Source organism: Acomys minous, assembly GCF_964271855.1.
Source record: "Acomys minous genome assembly, chromosome: 5".
NCBI classification, from domain to species: Eukaryota; Metazoa; Chordata; class Mammalia; order Rodentia; family Muridae; genus Acomys; species Acomys minous.
The window spans coordinates 35,521,559-35,549,409 of record NC_140494.1 but is presented as its reverse complement, the minus strand read 5'-3'; positions in this window follow the sequence as shown (position 1 = coordinate 35,549,409).

Genomic DNA, 27,851 nt, shown 5'->3' with positions numbered 1-27,851 from the left:
ACAACATGTGGACAAGGGGAGATTAATTGGGCATAATGTTGAGCCAGAGGTGGAAATATGAGAACTGAAATAATCTCAGAGGCCCGCAAAACTGACCTGGATGTGTACTCTGGGTTTTCCCTGCTCAGTACAGCCTTGCGAAATGCTGTTCCTCCTGATGGATAGCACCGGGTGATGCATCCTCCTAGCCTGCTGCCTGCCTCTTCTGCATTCCTGGTCAGGTACCTTCAGACACATGGCCTCTGTTTTACCGCCCCACCCCCCAGTACATCTTTATACCCAGAGTCCTTTTTGCACTGAACACGATTTGGCTGTGTGCTGTTCCGTGATGAGTGGGAAAACAAACGCAAAAGAAATCACCTTCTGGGCCTCCAGTCTTGAGCTTGGGTTGTAGACTGGAAAGTCCAAGGCATAGGTGAGTGAAGGAAGCACGCTGCGCTTCCTTCTCTTCCTTACGTCAGCAACTGTTCAGCATGCAAGTGGACAGTGGCGTTCCACCATTATTTAATTGCATATGCAAAGGGAGGACCCATCATGCATTTGCTTAGTGTCTAGGATTTACGTCATCAGTCTAAGGTGACTCTGGGGAGTGACTTACTGAGTACAACGTGGTTAGTGAGGAATAATCAGGACAGGGCTGGGCCTCTGCACCCATCTTGCAATTCTTAGCACCAGGGAGGTTTGGCCCCGGGATTACAACAAACCAGAAAGTGAGGTTTCCCTGGACCAAATGCATTTCTTACCATCTCAGGAGGAGGCTCAGACAGAATAGAAGGATTACAGAAATTTTGGGAAATGTAACACTGACCAAAACAACCCGGGACAAGCATCCTATAGTCTCTCTCGTATGGGGAACCCTGGTGTTCTTATATTGTGTGTTTATGTGGGGGTGAGTGTGTGTAGGTGGAAAACTAGAAGGTGGTCCACGAGAGGGGGATCGAGGGGTGCAGAAGATAAAGAAAACGGGTGATTTGAAAGTTGGAATCCTGTGGTGGAAAGGGTTAAATGGAGAAGGGGATAGGGAGATGGGAAAAGGGAGAGAAGGCAGCAAGGAAAGAGTTAACCACCAAAGGTAGGCATGAATATATGCCAAGAAGGGGCTGTATTTAAGCTCCCCTCTCTGAGGAGAAGTAGTAAAACATGGTTCTGAAATGTACTAAACTCAGCGTTCTCAATAAACTGACCAAGTTACCACCAAGACCATGTGTGGGTTCGACAGAGCAATGGGGCCACCATGGCAATCTCCTGCGCGATGAGAATCACACCTTTATGTGAGAAAAGGACTCTAAGAGTTAAATCCCACTGCTTTCTGAGGACGAGGTCCTTCTGGATACAGCAAAGGGATTAAGTTGGAGCTGTGCAAACAACATTCAAAACACGCACTTCTGCATCAAGTTAATTCCAAATAAATTAGAATGTTAGCAACATTTGGAAGCCGTGGGCACTGGGATCCTGTTGGGGGTCTGCACATGCCAAGGGCTGTTCCTGGGCACAGCCGATTCACTTGTTTTTCTTTCTGATGCCAACACATAAGCAAAGCCTTAAAGACGTACTTAGCAATTAAAAATGCTATCCATTTCCTGGTCAGAAAAGGATGGTCCAATTCACAGAAGAAAGGTCTTTTCTGAGACCCTGGAGTTGAAGGTCTCTTCACCCCGTTTTCTTCACCACCAGCAGCTTCCTTTACCTCTGATGGTGTCTGTGCTTTTAATCGAGTTCTGTATTTCCATTTAATGGGACAACAGGTGCTAATAAAAATAAAATCCCATCTGTAGGAAAAGAAATCTGTGTTCAAAGTCCCTCCTCCTCCTCCTCCTCCTCCTCCTCCTCCTCCTTCTTCTTCTTCCTCTCTCTCTCTCTCTCTCTCTCTCTCTCTCTCTCTCTCTCTCTCATCTGACCCTTCCCTCCAGTCACTACAGCAAGCAAAATATGGAGGCGGTCATGAATGGCCTCTTGTCCAGCCAGCAGTTAATAAAAGGCCGGTTCTTCTTATCCCTCAGATAGGCTGCCCCCTGGGGTAGTCCACTCCCTTATCCAGTTGGGCCAAAAGGTCCATGGTAGGCTGTCTCAGCTTGGTGAAGCCAACTGTATATCCAAGTGTGTAAGCCACTGCTTTGAGAAGCATGCAGCTTTTCTCACTGTGGAGAATGTGGAGAGCTGCTGGGTGTTAGCAGGCATCTTCTTAGCTAAAATGTGATATCCTGATCTCAGGATCGTTGTAGCAAATCCCTTCCCAGCTTCTGAGAAGACTTGCCTGTCTCCATCTTGGCATTTTCTGCCCACGTGTACTGTACTCCATACTTGAATTTTCAACATATAAGGTTTGTTTTAAATGCAGGTTCATTTTCCCTAAAGTGTGGGAAGCAGAAGTTTACTTTTCAGCAAATTCATCTGTTGAAGTTAGTTTAAAAAAAAACAAAAAAACTTTGTTTCTCTTAGTTTATTCCTTAACCTGGCTACCACAAAAATAATTGTTTTATATTTGTTTATAAAGCTTTACAGCACAATCTCCAGCAGTTAACCCTCTATGCTATCCTGACTCCATCTTCGCCAAAATCCCCAAGTTACCTGCTTTTTAGTCTTTTCTTTGCTCCAGCTGAATCTTGTTCATCTCTCCTGCACCTCTGCCTGTGGCTGAATCCCCTACTTCCCCTTTAACTCCCCCTCCTCTACCTGGCAGGAAGTCCAGCCCTACTCTCCCCCTGTTTAGTGATTGGCTGTAAGCGGCTTTATTGGCATACGAGGGTACAACTGGGAAGCAGAGTTTATACAACATCAAGAGAGGAGATTCTCAGAACAAGGCTTGCCAGCAGACATGGGGGATGCAGAAACCAGCATTTTAATTATACAATAACCATATGCCAACACTCATCCTCTGCCCCCACTGCAACACAGATGGAACTGCACTCTCATGATTTATTTCATGGCCCTTTACAAAGCCTGCAGACATCCCAGAAGCACTGGAGGAGTTCACATCATTCTTGGTAACACACACCACCTTCTGTATTCACACATTTGTTTCAGAACCATTTGTTGTGTGTGTGGTGACTTGTAGACCATGGAGGCATCGGGCAGTAAGGCTAGGACTACATATCATAAGGAAGTTGTGTTACATACCCCTGCACAACCTATGGAGTGGCCCCAGGCACCTGCCTGAGTTTAAGAAACATGTAAAACAGAATATATTTGTTAGGGAGATCAGTAAGGATTAGAGCTGAGGAAGAAGCAGGCACATGGCTGTAGCCACTTGGGGACAGAATAAACACACATTCATAGAGTTGTCAAGTGGGGGAAATAAGTCAGTGTTTCCTTCATGTGCAACATGCACAATGTATGTGCCTCAAGTGTACCAAAGATACTTCTTTAATTTAAAGACGGTCAAAAGGAAGAAAAAGGCCTTGTGGCATAGGTCTGCAGGATCAGCTATCTACATAGCTGAGGAAGGAGAATGACAAACTCAAAGCCTACAGAGTGAGTTCAAAGCTAGCCTGGGCAACCTAGGGAGACCACGCATGCAAATAAAAAGGAAATGGAGCTGTGGGTGTGGTTTGGTGGTAGAGCACTTTCCTAGGTTGTACTTGTCTAGTATGGCAAGAGCCTAGGTTCTATTGCTGATAGCACAAGGAATCGTGAGGTGTGGCTTCCAAATATTAAGAACTGGAAAATGCATAGAAATATGGATTCCATAAGTAATTAAGTAGCAGCAAGGAGCAAAGCCACACAGCTGAAAGATGCTGAAAGGTCACACGGGATCTGGATCTGCACCAAACAGAAATTAAAATGCAACAAAGAAATTACAATTAGCTAATGGGAAAGACCGCAAGTCTATCCTGTGGAAGACTGAGATGGCAGCGTGCACTTTGGGTTTTAAAACACTAAAAGCAAAGGTTGAAAGGAATTTCTGAAAGACACAGAATTAAGAACATGAGATGGGATGAAGCCAGGTGTGGTGGTGGGGGGGGGGGGGCACACATATGAGATCCCAGCACTCAGAGAAGTAGGGGCAGGAGAATCTTTGTGAGTTCGAGGCCAGCTTGGTCTACAAAGTGAATCCAGGACATGCAAGAATACACTGAAAAAAAAAAAAGTCTGTCTCAGAAGAAACAAACAAACAAACAAACAAAACACCCCCCAAACCACTGGTTTCTCTATTGAGGACATTAAACTGAAAGTTATAAAAGCACTCTGAAATTAGAAAGGCATGTACAATAGTTTCTTCAGAAAAGGAAGTTTGGGCCTTGAAGACGAGGAGCCCCGATGAATACTCATACAGAGGGCATGTTTGGCATCTAGTGTGAAGTAGGCTATCTGCTGTGTCCCTTAGGATAATGATTTTGTTCCTTAGTTATAGTTCAAAGGTCAATAATCTCAGAAGTATGTGCTGAGCTAAATCACAAAATGGACAGGACATGTGGCTGAGAGGGAAAGGCTGCAAGTAGGCGAGATCAGGGTCCTGTTGGGAGACAGAGTTGTAGCAGGTGATGGTGGGAAATGGGAGGAGCTGCAGCATCTGAGCACAGCAGATCTCTTGAAGTCCAGCTGCAGTAAACCACTGTTAGCAGTAGGGCCTTTGCTGACTTCAGCAGTATCCTGAGCACTAGCCCATTCATTTGTCTACGGTGCTGAGACTCCTGGTGAGCCTCTTGGCAACAGTGATGCTCTCCATTTTGTCTAATTCCACCAGAGAAAGAAGGGCGATTTAAACCTAAGACACACGCGCGCGCACACACACACACACACACACACATGTGAAGAGCCTTTGTCATATATATTAATATATGCATATATTATACTATATATGTATACATATGGTGTGTGTGTGTTGTTTAGAGCGTTTGTCATGGCTATATATAGCCTTTGTCAATATAAATTCAGCAATCTTAAGCTGAGAAATGCCAGGATGTTGAAATCTATTGTCAGAAGCATAAAGTCCATGGACCATTCAAATGCCTTGGAAATTCCCCAGTTGTAGAAAACAGAAGTCATGATGGAGTTACAGATATTTGTTCTAAATCAAAATGTTTCAGAATGCTTTACTTGCCTTTGCCTTCTATGTGCATGTGTGAGAGGACCTATATTCCCTCAGTTCTTAGAAGGTATATGTTTTTCTTCTAGAATATGGCAGAGCGTATTCAATGCACAGGGCACATAAATATTAATACCGAGTTGAGAGGCAGGCGGTAAAGGGGACTGCACACCCCTGTGAGAAGCCAGCTCCGTCTCTAACCAGCTGTGTAATCGCCCAGCGATGCTCAGCTTCCGCTTTCTCAAGTGCAAAATTTGGAAATTAGGCTCCGGACTTTGGAAACTCCTTCTCCAGGTCACAGGCCGCTGCGGGTGCCTTGAAGTTAGATTTCTCACTGGGCAGTTACACTGCGTGAGGAAAGCGCGCCCCAACCCCCACCCCGCGGCCTCTGCGGTCTCAATTAAGTGAGACCCTTGGATCTTTTCCTTTTGGGTCAGCAGGAAGAGGAGAAAAATAAGGCAGAGAATTGTGTGGTTTCGGAGGTAATTGTGACATTTTTCACGGGTTGTTGGGGAGCAATCACTTGGTTTCCCTGGTGCTTCAGAGCATTGGGACCTTTCCTAATGTGCCTGCTTTCTTTTTAGTCCTCCTAGCGGCTAGATGCTCTAATATTCGAGTGGAGAAGGCGGATGAACAATGAGATGGGAAGTCTCCAAGCAAGACTTGCATTGCTTCTTTCATCCTCTGTAAGCGAGGAGAAAGTGAACGCTGAAAAATTCTTGTGACTTAGGTTCCTCTGGAAAACACTGGCTTCTCTACCTCTCATGCTGCCCCGCAGTGCCCGGGGATTTACTTAAAAGACGCATTCTAAAATCTTTATTAAAATACATTCAGCAGCACAGACTCAAACGACGCATTTCTCTTATTCCCTTTTCCCTCATTGTAAAGCTAACTCGTATATCGGCCAAGGACTCGAAAGATCAGTATAGCTTTTCGGGAAATAATTTTTCCTTTGTGAGCCGCGGGAATTTCATAGACCCCTTTGCCGGGAAGCTGGCCACAGCGAAGGAGAAACTGTGTCCGCGCTCCCGGAGGCTGCCGCTAGGTGGCAGCCGAAGACAACATTTACCCTCGTCTTCGCACCACAGCTGCTGGGTGCGAGGCAAACATTCTTTAACAGTTGGAAGCAATAAAAATCAGCTTTTCCTCTTAATTACTGCTAAGTGAATACCTTCTGATACAACAGTCAGATGGCAAAGCTGATTACGGAGCTAGAAGTTTCCAGAGCATAACCTGAAACCGTCTACTTACCTGAACTGTGTATAGTGATGCTGAGGCCCAGGCACCCCATATCAAAGACAGGACAGTAGACTTGGCTTCCCCCCCCCCCCGCCCCGCCCCAACCCCTGCCCCACCCTGCTATTGCTCTGAGCCTTGGCTGGGGCTGTGCTGGGGAAAATGCCCCAGCAGAGCTCAGGACTCATTCAGCTGACAGGGAGGAGGGTCAAGAGCCAGCTCAGAAGCCCTCTGGGGTGGAAGGACATCCAGACCAGGGGTTGCAGGCAGAAGGGAGAATTGGCAGGCAGAGTCAGAATTTAGCTAGGGGGCCCCCCCACCTGGCAGAAGAGTAGCCTCCACAGATGTGAAAGGCTATTACTGGGTTTTTTTTTCACATTTATTTTTACATTTTAAAACTATTTTAGTGACTATGAGAGAACAGGCCTGCGTGTGTTTGCTGATAGGACTGTGATTTGCATGGCTGTAGGCGGGGCCTCTCAGGAGGCCAGGCCCACTGTCCTGTCTTTGATATGGGGTGCCTGGGTCTCAGCATGGCTAGGCACAGTTCAGGTAAGTGGACAGTTTCAGGGTATGCTCTGGAAACTTCTGGCCCCGTAATCAGCTTTGCCACCTGACTGCTGTATCAGAAGGTGTTCACTTAGCAGTAATTAAGGGGGAAAGCTGGTTTTTACTGGTTTCACTGGTTAAAGAATGGCTCATGGAAGGCAGGCCGACTATCAGAAGTCCGTTTTCTTCTACCCGGGGGCTCAAATTCAGGCAGCCATGGCCTTGGGACCATTTTTGCCAATTTCTTTGAAAACATTCACTCTGACCAACGCTGTGCTTGGCTACAGAGTCCATTTGGGATTGCCATCTGTGCACTCCCAGCTTGGGCTCCCCACTCCCCTTAAATAAACCTTGTCTCTCAAGTTTCTGGGTTTTATTTTTCTTGGGGCGGGATGGTGGTGGGACAGCGTCTTTCGTAGCCCAAGGAACTCAGGACTCTATGATTGAGGCAGCCTGTGCCACCTGAGACCCTGTCCCCAAAACAAACAAGCAAAAATGCTGATAGCGCCTTCCTCGTTATTAAACATATCACACACAAGTAGCTTGCCTTGTAAATCCAGACAGCCTTAACAGCACTTCTTACTGTCAGTGGGCAGAGGGGTATATCCTGGGCACCTGCAGTCTTCATATCCTCTGAGAATGCATGCCCTGTAACTCAAAAGCAAGGAAACAGAGCTTCCTGCAGACTGTGAGTGGGTGGGTGGGGGCTGGGAATCTAAGGACAAACAAAGGCCTGGGGTAAACAAACACCCACATCATTGACGTGGAGATCTCAACCAGGCTTAAAAAAAAAAATAAGTCTCGGTGAGGCTTCCTTAACGTAAAATGTGCAGCATATATCCTGTTCAAGGCTGCGTGTTGATACCCATCCTCACTTCTGAGACAGGGTCCAATACGGTAAGAAACACAGTTACCATCCCTCCCTTGCATGCTGAGCCGTCTCCCTCACTCTCCCTGTGTTTCCCAGGCAAGGGCAGCCCCTGAAGTAGAGTTGCAACATCTTGTTACAATTGGTTAAATATGCATTCTATTTCTCAGACTCAGAGCCCTCATTTTGATATTTTGTAGCCGCCCACGTTTGGCCACGTCTCCCTAGGTTGTTCCTGCAGGGTGCTGGCCAAGGCTGTGAGGCAGCAACCAGCCACCCTCGTCCCTAAGACCATTTGAAAGGTTTGCTAGCCAATGTTTATGAAGCTGTGGTCAACCTCTGTGAGGTGTGTGTGTAAGTAAATGTGTGAGTCAGACACTAAGTGTCTTTCTTTATCGCTCTTCATCTTAGTTTTCTGAAACAGGGCCTCACTGAACCTGGTATTCACCTCTTACCTAGACTGGCTGACAGGAGGCCCCAGCAATGCTCCACTCCATCACACTCTAAGCTATCAATGCACCGGGGCCACCACACACCCTGGGCTTCTGTTTGGAGATCACAACTCAGGTCCTCCTCATGCTGGAGGGCAGTCACTTTCCCAAATGAGCTGTCCTCTCAGCCCCTGATTTGATATTTTTATGCCACAGCTCAATCTAGACCTAGCATTGAAGTATCTGATAGGTTCTTTTAGTTTTGTATTTTCAAGTTTTACGTTGGGTCCCACGGGGTTAATGTTTGCCTGTGCTTTCAGGCACTGTCCAAAGCTGTTTTCCTGGACACTGTTGTTGACGGACGATCCTGGCATGCCTATGTTGTCTTTGCTGCACTTTTTAAAATCAGCTGTGGGTGTGTCCATGAACCTGTCTTTCATGAGCACAGGGGAACTGAACGGATTGGGAAGCTTCACTACAACGTCCTGTCATGTGACACCCAGCACTGTGGGCACCTCCTCTCTTCCATATTCCCAGTGGTTTCCCCTTTCTGTTTCACACCCGTTCTGTTACTCCCGTTACTTCCACATACAAAAGAAAACGTGGAGGACCTGTCTTTGACGGTTGGCTTATTTCACTTAGCACTGCGGTGATTCCCAGCTTCAGACATTTTCCTGCAGCATAATTTTATTCCTTGTGTTTGAGTATTTTATCTAACAGTCTTTTCTCCGTTCATCCGTTGATGCACACCTAGATTGGATGAGTAGTTTGGCTGTTGCCAAGAGTGCAATAGTAAACATAGCCATGCGGGGATCTGTGGCAAGCTGATCTTTTCAGGTGTATGTGCAGAGTGCATAGCAGGGTGCCACGAACAGACATTCCCTCCCTGTTTGTCTTATTTCTGTTGAGTTCACAGGGGCTGTTCCAGCTCACATCCTTACCAGCAGAGTGTCCCTTCTTCCTGTCTTCACCAGCATTTGCACACTTAGCCCTTAGAACAGCAGTTCTCAACTTTTCTAATGTAGGAACCAGGCCCGACTGGGCTGCCTGCCTGTCTTGCTGTTTCATGTCCTGTTTCTAGCAGCTTCCATGTCTGTGTTTATCTTGGTTAGCTAGTCGTGTTTACTGCTCTGAGAATGCGCCCCTCCCTTCCTCGAGACTTTTCCTCCTGTGTGCAATCACCTCTTGACGGATTTCACCTGGGAGGAGGATTCCTGCTTGGCTGCCTATAAGAAGGCTCTTTGGAACTCTGGGAAGGGGAATAATAAACCGCTGCCTTGGCTGTTGCTGCGGCTGCTGCTCTTTTAGCACGAAGGACCCGCTGTGTTATTATGTGTGTGTGTGTGCATGTGTGTGTGCATGAGTTAAATCCGCAGCCCCTCGCCCTTGACTCGGTACCGCGGTGGCACGGGCATCACATTCTAACACTGTGACCCCCTTAATACAGTTCCTCATGTGGTGACCCCCCAACCAAAAAACTTACTTTTGTTGCTACTTCATAACTGTAATTTTGTTACCGGTATAAATCATAATGTAAATATCTGATATACAGGTCCTGTGAAATTTGATCCTCACAGAGGTAAGGTCCCCCCAGGTTGAGATCCCCTGCATCTCTCTACAGTTGCACATAGGCTATCTCATCCACAGGGTCTTATTGGTCAGTTCTTGCTACTATTTGGAGTCTTACTGAGAAAACCATTGCTCATTCCTGGATCCTGGAGTATTTTCTGTTTCTCTTTAGTAGTTTGGGGTGTTTCGGGTTATACACTAAGGGCTTTAAACCAGTTTGAGTTTTGTTCAGGATGATGGACCAAGACCTCACATCCCCCACTGAGGTGGTTAGAGAAGCTGTCATTACAACTGTGATTTTGGTCCATGTATCAAGAATCAGACGGCTGTTGCTATGTGAGCTGATACCTGAAGCTGCAAATCTGTCCTGTTGGTCTCTGTTGTTTGCATGCTAGTGACATGCTGGTTTTAATATTTTGGCTTTGTAGTCGTTTTTGTCAGCTGCTGTTTTGCTCAGGATTGATTTGCATAATCAAGATCTTTTGTGTTTTCGTGTGAGTTTTAGAATAATGTCATTTTAGTTTTGATGAAGAGTACAGTAGATTTGTGTATCACTGGAATTTTTTTCCTTGGCTTGATTTTTTTTTTTAAGTTCTTATGATTCTTCAGCCTTAAAATAACAGAGCCAAAGTTAGAGTATATTGGTTATCTGATTTATTTTTTCTTAATGTAGTTCTGACTCATTTTTGTTTAATAAGGATTTGAAACACCGTGTGTTGATTTCTATCAGAAACACTTATGAGGTTTGATAAAGCAATGACATCACCATGATATGGAGCCTCCCCCACACATAAGGGAACCTCTCTACCCACACATAAGGGGAACCTCTCTACCCCACATATAAGGGGAATTTCTATGATTTCACATTTCTCCAAATTCTTAGATAAGCTACATGGTTCCCAGGGTCCAGCTTTCACACATTGTTTTCACATCTATAAATGGTATTTTATAATGGCATTAGAGTTTGATTTTTAAATTTTAGATTATTCCTTTCTAGTATATAGAAACATAATTAGCTTCCATCATTTATTTATAGCAAACTTCCCTAGTTTAAGCTTTTAGAAGGTTCTACCAGACTTTCTATATAATTTCTTTAAAAAAAAAGGATAACCTTATTCTTTTGTCCCCTTATTTTGGTGACTTTTCTTGTCTTATTGCATTGACTAGCATGTCTAAAGGTCTGAGCGTGGACCAGGGTGAAATGGGATGACTCAGCAGACAAGGGAGCATGTTACTCTTGAAGGAAGTGAGAGTTTGATTCTCAGCACCCATATCAGGCAGGGGGCTACCACTTGTAATTCCAACTCCAGGGGTCTGATGCCCTCATCTGTGGCCATGCACGCATACACACACACACACACACACACACACACACACACACACATATGAAAAAAACTTTAATATTCATAGCTTTTTTTTCTATTTTGGAGGACACAATTAGTTATCATTACATAGGGCATAGATGTTTTACAGGTTTTTAAAAATTGCTTTGTTTGTTTTTGCTGTATATTTGTATGTGCTTGTTTATGTGTGTACCAAATCAATGAAGTTGTCTGTGGAACCACAACAGTGTAGTGTGTTGGATCTCCTGGAGCCCAGATCACAAGTCATTGTGTGGGTGTGGGTGCTGGGCAAAGATCCCAGGTCCTCTGTGAGAGCAGCACATGCTCTTAACCACTGACTACCGATCCAGCCCCAAGTTATTGTAGATGTTTAGGAACAGATTAATAATGCATCTTTTTAATCCTTCATTGCTGAGAGTATCTGTGTCTGAATTTCTGGGGTGTGAGCTACTTGTGCAGTGGGGTAGCAGTCTTCCATCCTTCAGTGAGGATGGCTATGAAGCCCAACACATTCAACCCATGAAAATACAATTTCACACAAAATTAACTTATATGTTCCATCCCAACCTTCCGTCCCTGTGCTTCTGGAAAACTGTCCCACTAAGCTAATGCCAGCTAGCTGCTATATGTGGGAAGTGCTGGGCCCTGCTGGTGGTGGCTGTTTTAAAGTCCTTTTTTCTTCTTGTTCTTGAATGAGTTTTGCTAAGTGAGTCATCTCTTTCTGGCAGCTTGCTCACGTGTATTCCCAGCACATGCTTTCACAAGATGCATCTGAAAGTAAGCAGAGGTGGGTCTGAGGACTCCCTGAGCACGCACAGCCAGGTAGAGCACAACAGTGCTGTTTACCTAGCTTAACTAGGTGCACAAGCAAGACACAGCATGAGATAGTTCTTCTAAGTGGTTTTTCTAACCCTGAACTTCCTCTACCTAAGGTGGGTTGGTGGCAGCCCGTCTCCGTCCCCGTGTTGTTGTTGTTGATTTATTCATATTACATCTCAATTGTTATCCCATCCCTTGCATCCTCCCCTTCCTTCCTCCCTCCCATTTTCCCCTTACTCCCCTCCCCTATGACTGTGACTGAGGGGGACCTCCTCCCCTGTGTATGCTCATAGGGTATCAAGTCTCTCCTTGGTAGCCTGCTGTCCTTCCTCTGAGTGCCACCAGTGTTCTTGAATTATGAGGGGCTTGATCCTGTGCAGATAAACACTTACATATTTTGATGGCTATTTTTATAGTTACTTTAATAACTCTATTTCTATCGTGACTGCAGCCTTATTTTCTGGTTTTCACAGTGACCTCAATTTATATATAAATATATAGAATATAGTGTATATCCTAATACATGTACACTTATACACACATACCACACACACACACACACACACACACACACACACACACACACACAGCCTTATATGGAGATGGATATATTTCTTGCTCTGTAGCTTTACAGATTTCCTGACTTTCTGAGTGCTTAGCATACCCAACACAAAGTGAAACTGAGCCAGCTGCTGTAGGCCCCTTACCTCTTCTTTATTGTCATTATGAAAATGTTTGCTTGTGATGTATCTTTTTAAATTCTAAGTCTTCTGTTATTTATAGTCATCATGCTGCTGTGTTACTTTGAAAGCTTGTGATTCTGAACTGGGAAATAAGTGAGAATTTATACCTGGATCATATGTCCAAAAAGAAGACAAGGACTAATTATAGGTGTGTGTGTGTGTGTGTGTGTGTGTGTGTGTGTGTGTGTGTGTGTGTGTCAGAGACAGAGAGAGAGTTGCTAAATGACTTACCTACTTCCAGCAGCTAAGAGCACGTATATTCCCAGCTCTATACATATATATTTGGACTTTTTTAGTTTCTTGAATGAAACTTTGTATTAATATGAAGACAGCATAATCTTTAAATAAAATTTTGTTCATAAATCTTACTGTTATTTTGTTATTTTCTATTACTGTGAGACAACAATACAACCAAGACAATTTATTAAAAAAAATTCTGTAATTTGGCACTTACAGTTTGGGTGTCCACTGTGGCAGAGAAAAGGTATGCTAGCAGGAAAAGCTGAGGGATCACCTCTAGATCTGCAAGATGCCGGTGGTGTGGAGGTGAGAATGATTTGAGTCTTTTGACATCTCAAAGTCTATCCTGAGTGACACAACTCCCCCAACAAGTTCCCACCTCCTAATCCTTCTCAAACAGTTGTATTAACTGGAGACCAAACATTCAAGTATATGAACCTATAATGGCCATTCGCATTCAAACCACCACACTGGTCTAATGACTTTGCTTGTTATTAAATTAATGTTTAATCAATCAAAGGAACTGGTAGGATCTCTCTCTAAAAGGATCAGAAGCACTGAGCTACTTGTGGACACACTACGGTAAATATCAAGATTTACTTTGGGCTTAATGTACTAGATTATCTCTCCGAACAATTCTACTTCATGAATGAGTAAAAGGGTAGCTCTCAATAACAGAATATTCTCCAAAAGGAACTTGTAAATCCTTAAACATAGTATAGCACATACAATTACAAATCAGTTGAAAGCAGAAACAACGTATCTGTGCTCCTTTATTTAAAACACCCAACTGCTGTTTCCAGGGAAACCAGGGTTCCCTTCTGAGTTATTAGTGTCATTAATAAAAGAATTTGAAAGTGGACACAGAGGCATCTTGAGGACCATTTTATTAGACTTTGGAAGAAGAAGAACAACAACAAAAACATGCCAGGCAAACTGTAAATGCTGTCATTAGCCAAGGGGGAGACATGTTGAATATGCCTTTTGAGGGATCATAAACAAGGCAGGTTTAGCAACAAAAGTTGCCAAGGGTCTGCCTGGTGGAGGAGGTTTCAGAGAACAGTGAAAAGTCTCAGTGTGAGAGAAAACAGGTTTAGGCCTATAACAGCTATCCCATAGAGGGGATAATTATTCCTCCCATCTCTCTGACATCCCTTGGGTGCATCAACTTTCCTCAGGCATGGCCTTCTGCCCGGGCTATTGACAAGCAGGCCTGACTGTATTAACTCTTATGGGAGGGGAAAGCAGTGTCCAGTATTGTAATCTATGAGGTGGACCACAGTGTCACAGCTACTTGACTTTACGACTTTACCAGTAATAAAACAGGGCTTGATGGCAAAGGCAGAGTTATGTTGGACTTGTAAGAATTTGGCTCTGTTACTATCAAAGTCTGGCCCTGAGTTTTCAGAGGCCCTTGCCCACAGTATGCTGAGTTAGTTTCTCCAGGTGGTTCTGTCTCTTCATTACTATGTATAATGAGAAGGGAAATATGCCCAGAGACTTCCTCCTGTATTCCCATGAATCATTGCTGCTACTTTCCCAGGAAGCATTGCTACAGACCCACAGAGCATTTCTGCTGCATGCAGAACACTGTAGATATTCCTATTGTGACTGGGCTGCCACTGAATGAGTTGTGTTTCACACTGAATACCACATTTAATTGAAATAACATCTGACAGAAAAACTATAATTATTCAGACTTTGGTAGACATTTTCCGGAAAACAAATCAAGTGATTCTGACACTTCAAGTAAAACAGCTGTCAGCATTGGTTGCCGGGGATAAAATTTGAGTTTCGAAGCCTGCTCTTGACAGATTCTCAATACACAAAGGCCTTTCTGATGAGATTGGTGGTGTTGTTAATAAAGGCATTTTTTTTGATATTTTAGAATAAAAATGTGTCAAGATTTGGAATTCTGTAAAAACTCAGTGAGCCAGTACTTTCAAATGACCACTGTTGATATTACAATTTGATACGTGGGTAAAAGTTGCATCCTTTGGAGGACAAAACAGACCAATAGATTGTTAATGCTACAGAGCATGAAAATTTGATTTATTTGTTTAAGATTCTACATTGCAAGAAGCTATTGCTTGGATAATCTGAGGAACCTCACAATAAATTCAAATTTTCAGGAAGTTGTCGATACAATGTTTCTCCCTTTGCTACGAGTTGGATTTTCTTTGTATACCTCAGCCACAGGAAACCACAGGAGAATAAACACAGAGCCAGAAAGAGCATGGAGTCCTGTTTTAGGAAGCCAGGAGTCAGAAGAGTTTAAAAGGTGAGAAAGAAAACCACCCTCTCCTGTTGATAGTCTGCCTTTCTCAAAAAATAAAAAATAAATAAATTTTGAAACAATGTGCATATAAGTGTATCTGTTTTGGGGTGTGCACACGTGAGTGCAGGTGCCTGTGGAGGCTAGAGGTGCTGGATTTATTGGAGCTGGAGTTTCAGGCAACTGTGTGCTGCCTGACATGGATGCAGTGACTCAAACTCCGGCTGTCTGTAGGAGAAATGAATGATCCTAACCACTGAGCCATCTTTCTCCAGCTCCCTTCCCCAAATACTTTTTAAAAAAACAAAACATTTATGTTAAGAGTAGAGATGTAGCTCGATGATATTTGATTCCCAGCAAAACAAAACAACAACAACAAAAAAAATCAGTTAATTGATTTAATTACAAAATATGTTTGACTTCTGCTCACTGCAGGTATTTTAAAATGAAGAGCATGCAGTCTCAAATGTCTTAGATTTCATTTATCAAACATTGTGGCTGTACATAACTCGCATATATAAGAAGTTGAATTTTCCCCTGTGTTTTTGCAATATACTTGACAGGTAGAAGGTACATGTATGTGCGTACGGTCTGCGACCCACATTTTAGTGTATGTGGACATTTTCCAACACCCACTCGCACCTTCCTGAAGCTACCTGCCCTGCCCCCCTCCCCTCTGTGATTTAAGTGTTTTAAATTCTGAATATAAGTGAGAACTGAAGAGTTTATCTTTCTGTGCTTGGCTTATGGCACGTAGAACACAGTAACATAGTCCAGGGCCGGGAACATTGTTATAACAAGGTTTCCCCCTTTTTCAGCCTCATTTGTGTCCATGTGTGCTTGCCTTTCACTATTCCTCCATTGTCTATATTATGCCCAGGTCACGAGACTCCCGTAGACCACCAGAGACCAGGATGCAATTCACACAGGGTCTTTTTATTAAGGAAGCTCCGGGGAGCAAGGATTATCAGTTCCCCCAGAGACTGAGGAAGGTGGCAACCTCCACTCTTTAGGATACCGGGTTTATAAAGGCAAGCCTTGGTGTTACATGATTGGGTAAGGCGGTTATAGGGAAGTTGGCCTTAGCGCTGATATGGTATAGGGTATGGTACGATAGGGTAGCGGGTTGGGCCAAGCCGCAAGAGCAATCTTACCTACATTTTTTTCTTTCTTTTTAAAATTTTCTTTCTTTTTTTCTTTTTCCTGAGACAGGGTTTCTCCATGTAACCGCTCTGGAACTCGCTCTGTAGGCCAGGCTGGCCTTGAACTCACAGAGATCCATCTTCCTCTGGCTCCCAAGTGCTGTGATTAAAGGCATGCCTACTGCAACATTATGGGTTTTTTCACGTTATGAATTTGTCCCTAGGTGTTAACTCCCGGTGTTACCAGGCATACTTTTGTGGGCTTCCAGAGAACTTGGGGGATTAGGGGAAGGGGGCGGAGTTCACTCTAAGGGAAAGACAGAGGCTTGGTGCAAGATGGCCTCTGTGTAGCCCCCACACCTGATGGACACAGGCCATGTTTTCATACCTTAAATATCTAAGCAACATCGCAGCGACTGTGGGAGTGCAGAGATTTCTTCAATATACAAATTACCGTTTTTAAATAACTTTTAGTGGGATTGCTTGTGCAATTGTTAGTCCTATTTTTACCTTTTTAATCACCTCCATATACTATGTTACATTTATGCCAAGAATGTGCAAGGTCAGTTGGCCACAGCCCTGAGGACTTATGTCTGGGCTCTGTCCTCCTTCCCATCAGCCTCTGTGCCTTCTCTTTTGTGGCATCATGCCATATTGGTTTGGTTGATGTAGCTTCCTTCTGTTGCTCACGATGCATCATTTTTGTCTGATTCATGGCAGAGATTTTCCTCTGTATTTGACAGGGCTTACTGATCTATGAATTAATTGCGGATTGTCTCTTTTCTCCGTTCTGCCTGTTAAAATTACAGAATGAACGAATGGAAATATACACATCCTGTAAGGGACAGAGAGAAGCAGAAGCCGCTGAGCATCACCTACAACACATCTTTGCACCACAGCACGAAGGACAGGGCAGTCACAGCAGGACATGGCACTGACCTCACCCAGAGAACTTCAATGCTCACACTGATCTGCTCATCAGCTGACTTCCTGCTGCTCTTCCAGTTCCCACAGGTTCATTCTAGAGAAGAGTGGGACACTGTAGGAACTGCTTCATAGACAACCAGCACAGCGGATGGCCACGCCAAAGTGCAAGAGAGAAAAGGCGAGTTGAGCAAAAGCCTCCAGCTGCATCAGTCTCTTTTATAATGTAGGTGTATGCCTTGTCAGGTGGTATATTAGTGTGCACAGCCCAGAAAAAAGGAGGCCATAAAGACATAAATAGAGAGATGATATATATGATAGTTAGATGTCAGATAAGAGAGATAGGTCATAGATAGATTAGAAGATAGATAGATAGATAATAGATAGATAGATAGATAGATAGATAGATAAATAGATGATAGATGTGTAAAAGTAACTTTTATTATCTAGATGTAATAAGCTTATCCTTTCTAGTTCTTTCTGAACACTGCCTGACTGGTTCAACTCAGCTGCTCCATCTGGCTCAAAACTCCTCTCCAAGCTGACTGATTCAAACTGACTTCTCTAGGCTTCTCTGGAATTGCTCTGCTTCTGACCATGACAAACTGAACTGCACAAACTCAACTGAACTGCTTGTACTGTACTGTTCTGTGCTGAACTCAACTCTGCTGCACTGTCTTCTGTACTGAACTTCCTACTGTACTCTGTTGTGTGTCTGTCTGTCTGTCTGTCTGTCTGTCTGTCCCTCTTCCCCCTCCCCCTGTCCCCTGCCCCCCCCATACTGTTCTAAAGTAGCTTCTCTTTTCTAGTGAGAGTTGGGAATATCCTATATCTGAATCATTCTGTCAAATCTTTCTCTGATTTGTCACTTGGTCTGTCCCTAAATTAAAGGTCACTGTCAAACACAGGTGCTTCCTTCTACAGAATAATTTTACCTTTGTTGTTTGGGATTAAAGGTGTATACTAAAAGTGTGTGTCTGTGTTCTAGCCTGAGGGATTAAATGTGTGTCATTCCAGCTGGATTACACAGACCTAGAGTCTTTGGATGTGATCTATCCCTTGCCAGACCAGCTATGTTATTGGATTAAAATTCTTTATATATATATATATATATATATATATATATATTGTGTGTGTATATATATATATTTTGAGGCATGGATGGATGGATGACAGATGACAAATACTACTGGACCTTAGGACTCTTCCCTTTCTCATGTTGGCTGGTGGGATATTTTGACATATTTTTTGTCCTTGTCCTAGTCTTCTATAGGTTACAGCATTAGCTATCTATTCAAAGGGAGATTTCATGGGGATAGGTGAAGCCTTGGAGCTGTGCCTCATCTGTACCGAAAGTCAGCTATGTGACATCAGATGGAAGACCTGAATTATATCATTTTATTTCAAGGTTAAATACAGATGAGGTGTGTGTGAAGATTCTGATGTGACAATGGTAGATCTGTCATTTGTCTTTAGTTGTTACAGTTGTGCCAACTCCAGAGACAACTCTGCAGTTTCAGGAGTTCTCAGAATTCCCTTCAGGTGTGGTCTGATGAAGAGGAGTCGGGCTGGAGGACTTGGATCACGAACCACCCGTCAACTAACACTGTCCAGATCTTTGTCTCGTGTGACAGGCTAGGTGTCATCGATTGGCACTGACTCCATCTCAGTGCCCTTCCTTATTCTCAGTCTTCCAGACCCTACTACATTCTAAGGATGTTCTAGATGAACTCTGGTGGCCTTTCCTGGGTTGTGCCACCATAGCCAATACCCAGAAGTTTCTGCAGCGTGACGCCTGGAGACGGAAATGAGGTAAGGTTGGATGTGCGGCTGGCACTACTCGAATCTGAGCTTCATGGTGTTCGGGATGCTGGTCACATTCTCCACAGCCAAAAGGCTTACCACAGTACGCATGCTTCGCTCACTCCTAGCCAGGTTAGCACGCCTATGCGCTTTATTGTTAGTTAAAATGTTTCTCCTTTTTCGTTTCAATTTTTACCCTTTGAAATTTGCACACATGCGTGAACCGAGTTCTGATTGTTTTCATACACACCGCAACCCTCCCTTTTTCCTGCTGAAATACCTTTTTCACCCAAAAGGATCCATCCTACTTTAATGTCTTTTCATGGTTTTGAACAACTAGGTTTCGTTATGGCTTCCTTTAAAATCTGAAGACGTGCAGCACCCATTACAGAACAGAGTTTACAGATAACCGCTGTCTAAGCTGATGTTCTTGTCCTTCTCTTTCCTCTGGTTTCCATAGCGGTTTGTAATTGACTTCTGTTTGATCTCTCCTCAGAAACAGGCACACAGAGAGAGTCATACACGTATCAGCACATACACACAGAACTGTACATATGTGAATGTGTTTGATGAGCCACTTGGGAAAAATTCAGTTACTTAAACTATTTGAACCTTACCCCTAAGCACTCAGGCTGCCTAGTCCTGGACAAGTTTGTCATATTGTGAAACCAAGACTTTTCCAGCTTAATAACGTCTTTTAAAATTTAAAGCAATTTGTTTATCTTATATGTGTGACTGTTTTCCCTCATGTGTGCAAGTGCACCGTGTGGGTGCCAGAGAGGGGACCACTCCCCACAGGGCTGGAGTTACAGATCACTGTGAGCTCCCCCAAGTCAGGGCTGTGAACCAAATCCTGTTCCTTCCTCTGAAAAAATAATAGGTGCTCTCAACCACTGAACCACCTCTCCTACCTCCAACCATCCTATTATAAAAATTAACTCATTAGTATTATCAAATCACTTATCAGCCAATCATTGATCTAATCATCTCAGCATCTACACACACACACACACACACACACACACACACACACACACACACACACACATACACATACATATACACATACATATATATGTATATAATCTGCCTTATGTGTGTACAGGGTGTATCTAATATTTCAAAAACATAAAAATGTGCCCACTTTCAACTTCCCTCAGTGACTGAGAGAGTCCTGTTGGTTAGTCTCATTTTTTTTAAACTAAGATCACTTCTTAGCTATTTTTTTTTAATCATTTGTCTCATTAAGGATTGTGCTCATGTGGGCTAATGGTCTCATGGACACCCCCAAATTTGCATTTTCCTGATGATTTTCTCATGTCTGTATTTTATTTTTCTCTAAAACTAGAATTTTCTTCTAGAATACAATCCTTTTCCTCATGACTTGTGTTGGCATGTGTGACCCACTGGCAACATTCCCCAGGTGAATGACAGCCTTCTACTGAGTGACAATCAGGGCCATGGATTGGTATTGCTCTTCATTATCTGTCTGGAGGGATAGCCTGTTACTGATGACAGGCACATTCACTTTAGGTTTTAACTCTGGGACAAGTTTCTTGTTCGCTTTACTGGTCCTGGGCAATACTGAGGACAATATAGTTTCCAGGATTTAGGTAAAACAAACAAATAACAACAACAACAAAAAAGGTGTGTGCTGCACAATGCCTAATGATTTATGTGACAAATGTGCTTCAGGAAATCATTATGGAAGGGAATAAAATAACTTCACTCGTGGATTCTTCTGGATGTGACAAGATGGAAACGGATGCAGACCCCTTTCTCTCCATCCTCCCACAGACTCTGATGCTGCAGTGATTAAGTGAATTAAGTACTCAAGGCCTTAGCGTCATTTCATAAGGGAGCCAATGCCAGCGCAACTCTGGTGGGAAACCCCTTATGTCGGTTGGGCTAATCGCTGTTAATGCTGGTATGTGGCTCTTGGTGTTAGCTGGGCACTCCGAGGGCCTGCGGGTTTAATTCAGGAGCATTATGGAGCATTAGGAGGCAATATGTACAGTATTAACGGTTACACCATGTAAGAGAACTCTAATTCGGTGCTTTTGTGAATGCGAGCCTTTTCCAGCCTCGGAGCTCAGCTACCTGGGGACCGATGGCAGTGACCGAGCTGTCTGTACCTTGGGAAGCTTCATCAGAAAACAGAGGGCAAAACTTCCTTAAGCTGGAGGAAGCCCTTCTTAGCACAGGATTCTGGACGGACCCCCGTTGCTGCAGCTTTTTCCACTAGACCGCAGAAGCCCCTGCAAGACTAGTAGCACTTAGCCGTCTGGGTTCTGCACCTGGCCTTGTTTTGCCTGCAGGGCCTGCCCCATGCCTTCTCATTAAAGCTTTCCTTGACGCCCATCTTAACAGCTCCATGTTGCTGGGAAGCGCATCCTCATGATGCTTCCCAGCTGCTGGCTGTGGTTTCTAAGATCCCTGCCATTGACATCCTAGAGGCCCCTCCCTCGTCGGAAGCACAGTAGCCTAGAGCTCTCTACCCAGAAAGGAGCCATGTGAGATGTCCACTAAACAACATAATAATGTATTTTGTTGTCCGCTTATCCCCCTATGTGGACTGTGAGCTTCCTGCTGCTAGACACCTCATTCTGTCCCCAGGCCTCTACCGGCTAAGTGCAGCGAGTTGGCAGACACGGAGCCACCATCAACATGGAAATGGCCATTTCTGGCAGCTTTAACTCTCAGGCTTCCTCTGCAGTCTTCAGGGGGAGGGAAACTGATCCATCTAAGCCTTGTCCTGCGTGTCTAGGACCCCAGAGACTGAGAGCTCCATTACCCTCCTTCGTAGCCACAGTAGTAAAAAATCTACCCACATTCCTTTTCCTTTCCCTTCCCCTTCTATTCCCACTATATGGACATAAAAACAATGAAAAAAAAAAGATTAAGAAAGAGGAGTGGCAGTAAATAGCCCATTTTTCTACCAAACCTGAATCAGCAGTCATTTCAATGCTTTTTAACCATTCCCTTATGTTTCCCTCACATCCACTATTCTCCCTTGATACTCTAGGTTAATTTTAGATGCCTTCCAAGAGGAGAAGTTCCTATCTAGGAAGCTAATAGTTGTTAGTATAAAAACATGCCAGTCAATATAGTCATAGAACCTTTTTTTTTAAAAAAGGTGTAGTGCATTCCTTTGAACTCTATCCTACTGCTAAGCTAACACTATGGAAAGTCTAAGACATCTTACCATGCAAATCTAGTTTCAGTAACATGGCTGCAATACTCTTGTTGATGCTGTGTGTTCTTTAGCTATATTGCTGGCTTGTTTTATATGCTGAGTTGTGTCAGGGTTGGAACTCAGTTCCATGAAGAGAGTAAGTAATACCTGTGTCGGCCCTCTGGCTTGATGACCCATGAGCACTCCTCACTGCTAGGGAGGACGGGGAGGCAGAAGGCTAGAAGCAACTTGTTGCTGTGCTCGCTTCAGCTCCTGTTTCCTCTTGACTGCAAACTGAGAGCAGCCTGAAGGGACCGGACTCACATGCACTGCCAATCTTCCAGGTGGAGTGCTGGACAGATCCCCTGGCGGCCAGTGTGGAGGGCAGGCTGGCCAGAGCCTAGGAAGGCCCTGAGAGACTGCACCAGTTACTCTTCTGTTACTGTGAAGAGAAATCAGGACCAATGCCGCTTATATCAGGAAACACTTAATTGAGGGACTTGTTTCCAGTTTCAGAGGATGAGTCCATGACCGTTGTGGCAGGGAGCACGGTAGTGGGGAGGCAGGTGTGGCACTGCAGCAGGAGCTGAGAGCTTATAACTGATCAACAAGCCAGAGGCAGAGAAAGAGAAACTGGGCCTGGCATGAGATTTTTGAAACCTAAAGCCCGCTCCTAGGGACACACCTCCTCCAACAATCCTCCTAATCCTTTCTAAACACTTTACTCACGAACTAGAGGCCAAATAGTCCAATATAGGAGCCTATGGAGGTCGTCCTCATTCAAACAACCACGGGGTGGGGGAGGTGCACGGTGACATCTATAGTGGCTGGCCTGGGCGTCCAACATGCCAGAGGGCACCTCTGATGTAGTGTATGTTCTGTGTGAGGTGATTCCATGCCAGATTTCACCTTCTCTGGACTCACAGCCTGATCCTGTTCTCTAAATGTCGAACACCACTCTCAAAGGAGAACGGGAACACGCCTGCCAGACTCATGAGTAACCATCCGTAGGCTACTTTTAAGCACTGAAAAAGCGAAGGCTTGCCCCTGTATTTTAATGCAGACCCCTGTGATAATCAACGCAAGGAATAAACGGTGACAAGTGCATTTCCTTTCCTATGCTATCACACTCTGAGAGGCATTTGTCATCATTCTCCCAGCCTCCCTTGCTCTCCACTACGCACGCTGAGAAGGCACCTGTGATTAGAGTGGTCGTACCATGCTTGCCACGGTGTCATGGTCAGAATGAGGTAGAATGGTCCTTGCCTTTTACCCCTTGCATTTTCACCCTGAGTGATTTACAGATGGTGTTTGCACACTGTGAAAGGCAAAGGTTCCTCATCCCAAATGTTGCCTGTGACCTCTTGCGCCAGGCTCGCTGCATATAGGATGCCACACAGGACAAGCCAGCTAAGGCATAGTCACCAGCCAGCAGCTGCAGGTAAATCCTTATTCATCAGATCTTGCCAGGACAGGAGGAGTCACTACCTGGGAAATATGTGTTATTCCAGATGAATCACAGGTGCACGTGGTGCTCTGAGGGTGACAGTTACCAAAGGAGGGTAACTGCAGCCTCTGTAGTAGGTAAGACACAGCACAGGAGAGGGGCTCTGGCTACCTGTAATGCTCCCAAAAGGCAAGGCATCCTTCAGAAGGTGATGGGCAGCTTTGCCTGCTGCTACTATGATATGTGAACCCTGTGAGCACTCCCTGGGAGACATGTGTCTCTTGTTTGTTCTAAAAAGATCTGCTGGCGTCAGCCTAGTGACTTATCCCCAAGGTCCTATTAGGGACTGATGATGAGGAAGGGGTTGAGAATTGCCACAACCCTCATGGCCACATCTCTGCCCTCCCGAACTCTTAGAATATGTAAGTTTTACTTTTGGTGAGTCTAGCATTATCCCAGAAACAGCAACAGAGAGCTGACTGCACCTCCAATGAGTGTCTCACTCAGTAAACACGTGCTTGTCCAAGCTGGGTGGCAGTGGTAATGCATACAGTGGGGACACCACATCTTCAAACTGTAGCTCTGGGAGAACTTAGGCACATTTTACAGTTATATTTCTACTTAGGAGCGAAACTGCTTTCCAATGACTTGCCGTATTTCAGTAGAGATACCACGGGGGAACGTTGTGGACTTGGCTTTAGGAAAAGTCTGTTTGTTCATGGATCAAGTTTCTATTACAAAGCTACAAAGCACGAGAACTGTCTGTTTTTTCTCATTTTAGGTTATCACCAGCACAAAAGCTTGGGAAAAGGATGTGTTTGAATACATCATCAGGTGTGTGTGTGTGTGTGTGTGTGTGTGTGTGTGTGTGTGTGTGTGTTGCATTGATGGCTGGATGATGCCGCTGAAGTTAGTTGTGTTTTCAGTGTCAATGAGGTTTAGTGTCACAGCAAACTTACTTCCACACTTGAGGTTGGTATGGCAAGGGAAAGGATGCCGACTTCCTGATAGTTTCTTCATTTTCTGGTTAAACCGGGCTTTATTTCAGTTAGGATAAAAGGAGGGAGAAAGGAAAGAAGGGAGGGTTGGGGAAAGGAAGAAGAGAACGGAGGGAAGGAAGGGCAGAGGAGAACATAGAAGAGAACATAGCTGCTGCATAAAAACTGATACCATGACACAAAGCAGTTTTTATGCGAGTGCAAGAATGACATGCTCAATTTTTTTTTTTCGAGACAGGGTCTCTCTGTGTAGCCGTGGCTGTCCTGGACTCACTTTGTAGACCAGGCTGGCCTCGAACTCACAGAGATCCGCCTGCTTCTGCCTCCCGAGTGCCGGGATTAAAGGCGTGCGCCACCATGCCCGGCATGCTCAATTCTTTTGTTCATTTTTTTGTTTTTGCTGACTCCTCTGTACCCACCATCGGCAATGGTGCTGATTTTTCAGCTTCTTCCTCCCTGTTAGTGTGTGTGTGTGTTGGTATGCATATATGTGTTCCTATATGTATGTGTATTTGTATGTGTGTATTTGGTGTACATATGGTGTATGTGTGCATATGGTGTGTGTGTGCATGCATGCATATACACAAAAACATAAACATAAAGTGTCTTGGGGAAACTCTAACCAAGCAAGTAAAAGGCTTGTATGAAAAAAAAACCCTCCACTCAGCTATTAAAAACAAGAACATCATAAAATTTACAGGTGAATGGATGGAACTAGAAAATATCACAGTGAGTGAGGTAACCCACATCCACAATGACACACATGGTACCTACTCACTTATAAGTGGAGATTAGAGGTAAAGTGCAGGATAACCATGCTACAATCCACAGACTAGCCAAAGGGGCTATCTAACAAGGAGGACCCAAGGGAGGATGCTTAGTTCTTACTCAGAAGCGGAAATAACACAGACATCAGAGGTAGGAAACTGGGTGGAAGAAGGGATGGAGATAGGAACAGGAGGGGCCAGGTGGGGGAGGATGGCACTGCAATCAGTGGGGGAAACTCTGGGTGGAGCCATAATTCCAGGACAAGGGAAACTCTCAGGAATCTGTGAGAGAGACCCTAGCTAGGACTCCTAGCAACAGGGCTTATGGAACCTGAAACAGTCACCTCCTGTAGCCAGGCAAGACTTCCAGGGGAGACAACCATCCACAAAACTTTAGACCCAAAATTTATCCTGCCTGTAAGAGGTGCAGAGATAAAGATAGAGCAGAAATTGATGGAATTGCCAACCAAAGATTGGCTCAGCTTGAGACCTATCCCGTGAGAGAGAACCAACAACCACTGACTCTATTAATGCTATTCTGCTAGACACGCAGACAGGAGCCTTACATAACTGTCCTCTGTGAGGCTTCACTCAGCAGCTGATGGAAACAGATGTGGAGACCCATAGCCAAACATTAGGTGGAGCTTGGGGGAATCTTGTGAAAGAGGGTGGTGAAGGATCAAAAGACCACAGAGGTCAAAGACACCACAAGAAAACAAACAGAGTCAACTAACCTGGGCCCATAGGGAAGGGTCACAGAAACTGAACCACCAGCCAAAAAGCATGCATGGGAAGGACCTAGGCCCCCTACATATATGTAACAGCTGTTCAGCTTGGTGTTTATGTGGGACTCTTAACAACTGGAGCAGGGCCTGTCTCTGACTCTGTTGCCTGCCTTTGGGTCCCTTTCCCCTAACCGGGCTGCCATGTCTAGCCTCAATAGGAGAAGATGTGCCTAGTCTTATCTCAACTTGATATGCCAAGGCAGGCTGATCTCCATGGGCGGCCTCCCCTACTCTGAGAAGAAAAGGAGGCGGGTTGGGGCAGAGAGGTGAGAGGGAGGAACTGGGAGGAGAGAAGGGAGAGGAAGCTACAATTGGGAGGTCATGTAAATGAATTAATTAATGAAATGAAAACAAACCAACCAACAAACAACAACAAGAAACCAACAAAACTATGCCAGGAGAATGGTTGCAGACTGAAATGAGGTTTGTGATAAACCTGACTCCCAACAGTTTTATCTCCTCTTTTGCACGGAATTTTCAGTGTCCATCAGTTGCTATCCCAGAACTCAGAGCTGTAGCTCCTGCTGTCCAAGTTTGAGGAAGAGTGAAGGGCAGGTCATGTGAGATGCCTCGAAGGGAGCTGTGCTTTCATCCTGACCATCCTCTTTGCCTCCACAGATCAGATGCAGCAGTGCTGGGATACAGCATTCCTCATTTTGTAGTGTCAGTGTGAAACCTGCCCAATGCCACTCCATGGCATATTTTAGCAATGTGGTGCGGTCCTTCATACTCCAAAGTGCATTGCCCAAACTCTGATTCAGGAAAAGACTGTGTCATCTGAAAGGCCCATCCTCACTACTTTCAGCCCCATTACGATCAAAGCCGCATGGAAAGAGTGGAGAGATGAAAACACACACCATCAAGGTTGGGAAATAATCATTTACACTCTAGATTTGCTTTGAAATTACAAAGGACAACAGTTATCAGGACGCGGTCAACCTTCCTGAAGGCCAAGATGGTAAGTGGTAGCCTTTAATGCTTGTGGGGTGAGTGATCCCAGAGGGCTATTGGTCTCCTGTGCAGAGTGTGGGGCCTTCAGAACGAAATTAATATTACACACTCCTCAAGGCCGACTTATTCCTCCTCACGGCATCCCATGGGTTTCGTTCGCTAAGGGTATTGATTGGAATGGATGACGCTCTGTAGCTGCAGACAGCAGCATATGCCACACTAAATAAGTGAGGCATAGAACAGATGTGCCTGTGGCAGGGACACTCTTTAAAAAAGCAAGTGGTGGAAATAAGGAGATTCCTTCTCTGTATAGGGTAAAACTGTTCTAATGTTCCTCTGTGGGAACATACCACCTGCAAGGATAAATAACCTGAGTCTGCTTTGCCCTAGTCATCCCTCTTCCTTTCATGTCAGACATGTCCTCATTATTTGCATAAATACAGTAGATTAATCTGATTAGGACTGCCCTCCCTGGTACCCATGTGGCAAGAATGCCCTAGAGGCTGCATCACGCACTGACACCAGACTCGACAGCATCTGCCTTTGAGATGATACACCCCGATCGCTCTCAGATCATATTGATCACCTCTTGAATGGTAACTTGGTTAACCAGGAAGTTGCCACTCCAGCCTGTATTCCTACTAATTGATGCACATGCAATTGTTTCTCCTGTTCCCTCAAATGGTCTTAGGTACCTTTGCTTAAGAGTGACACTGGCTTAAGCTGATCTCCAGTCTGTAAAACTAATGTCTGCATGTGT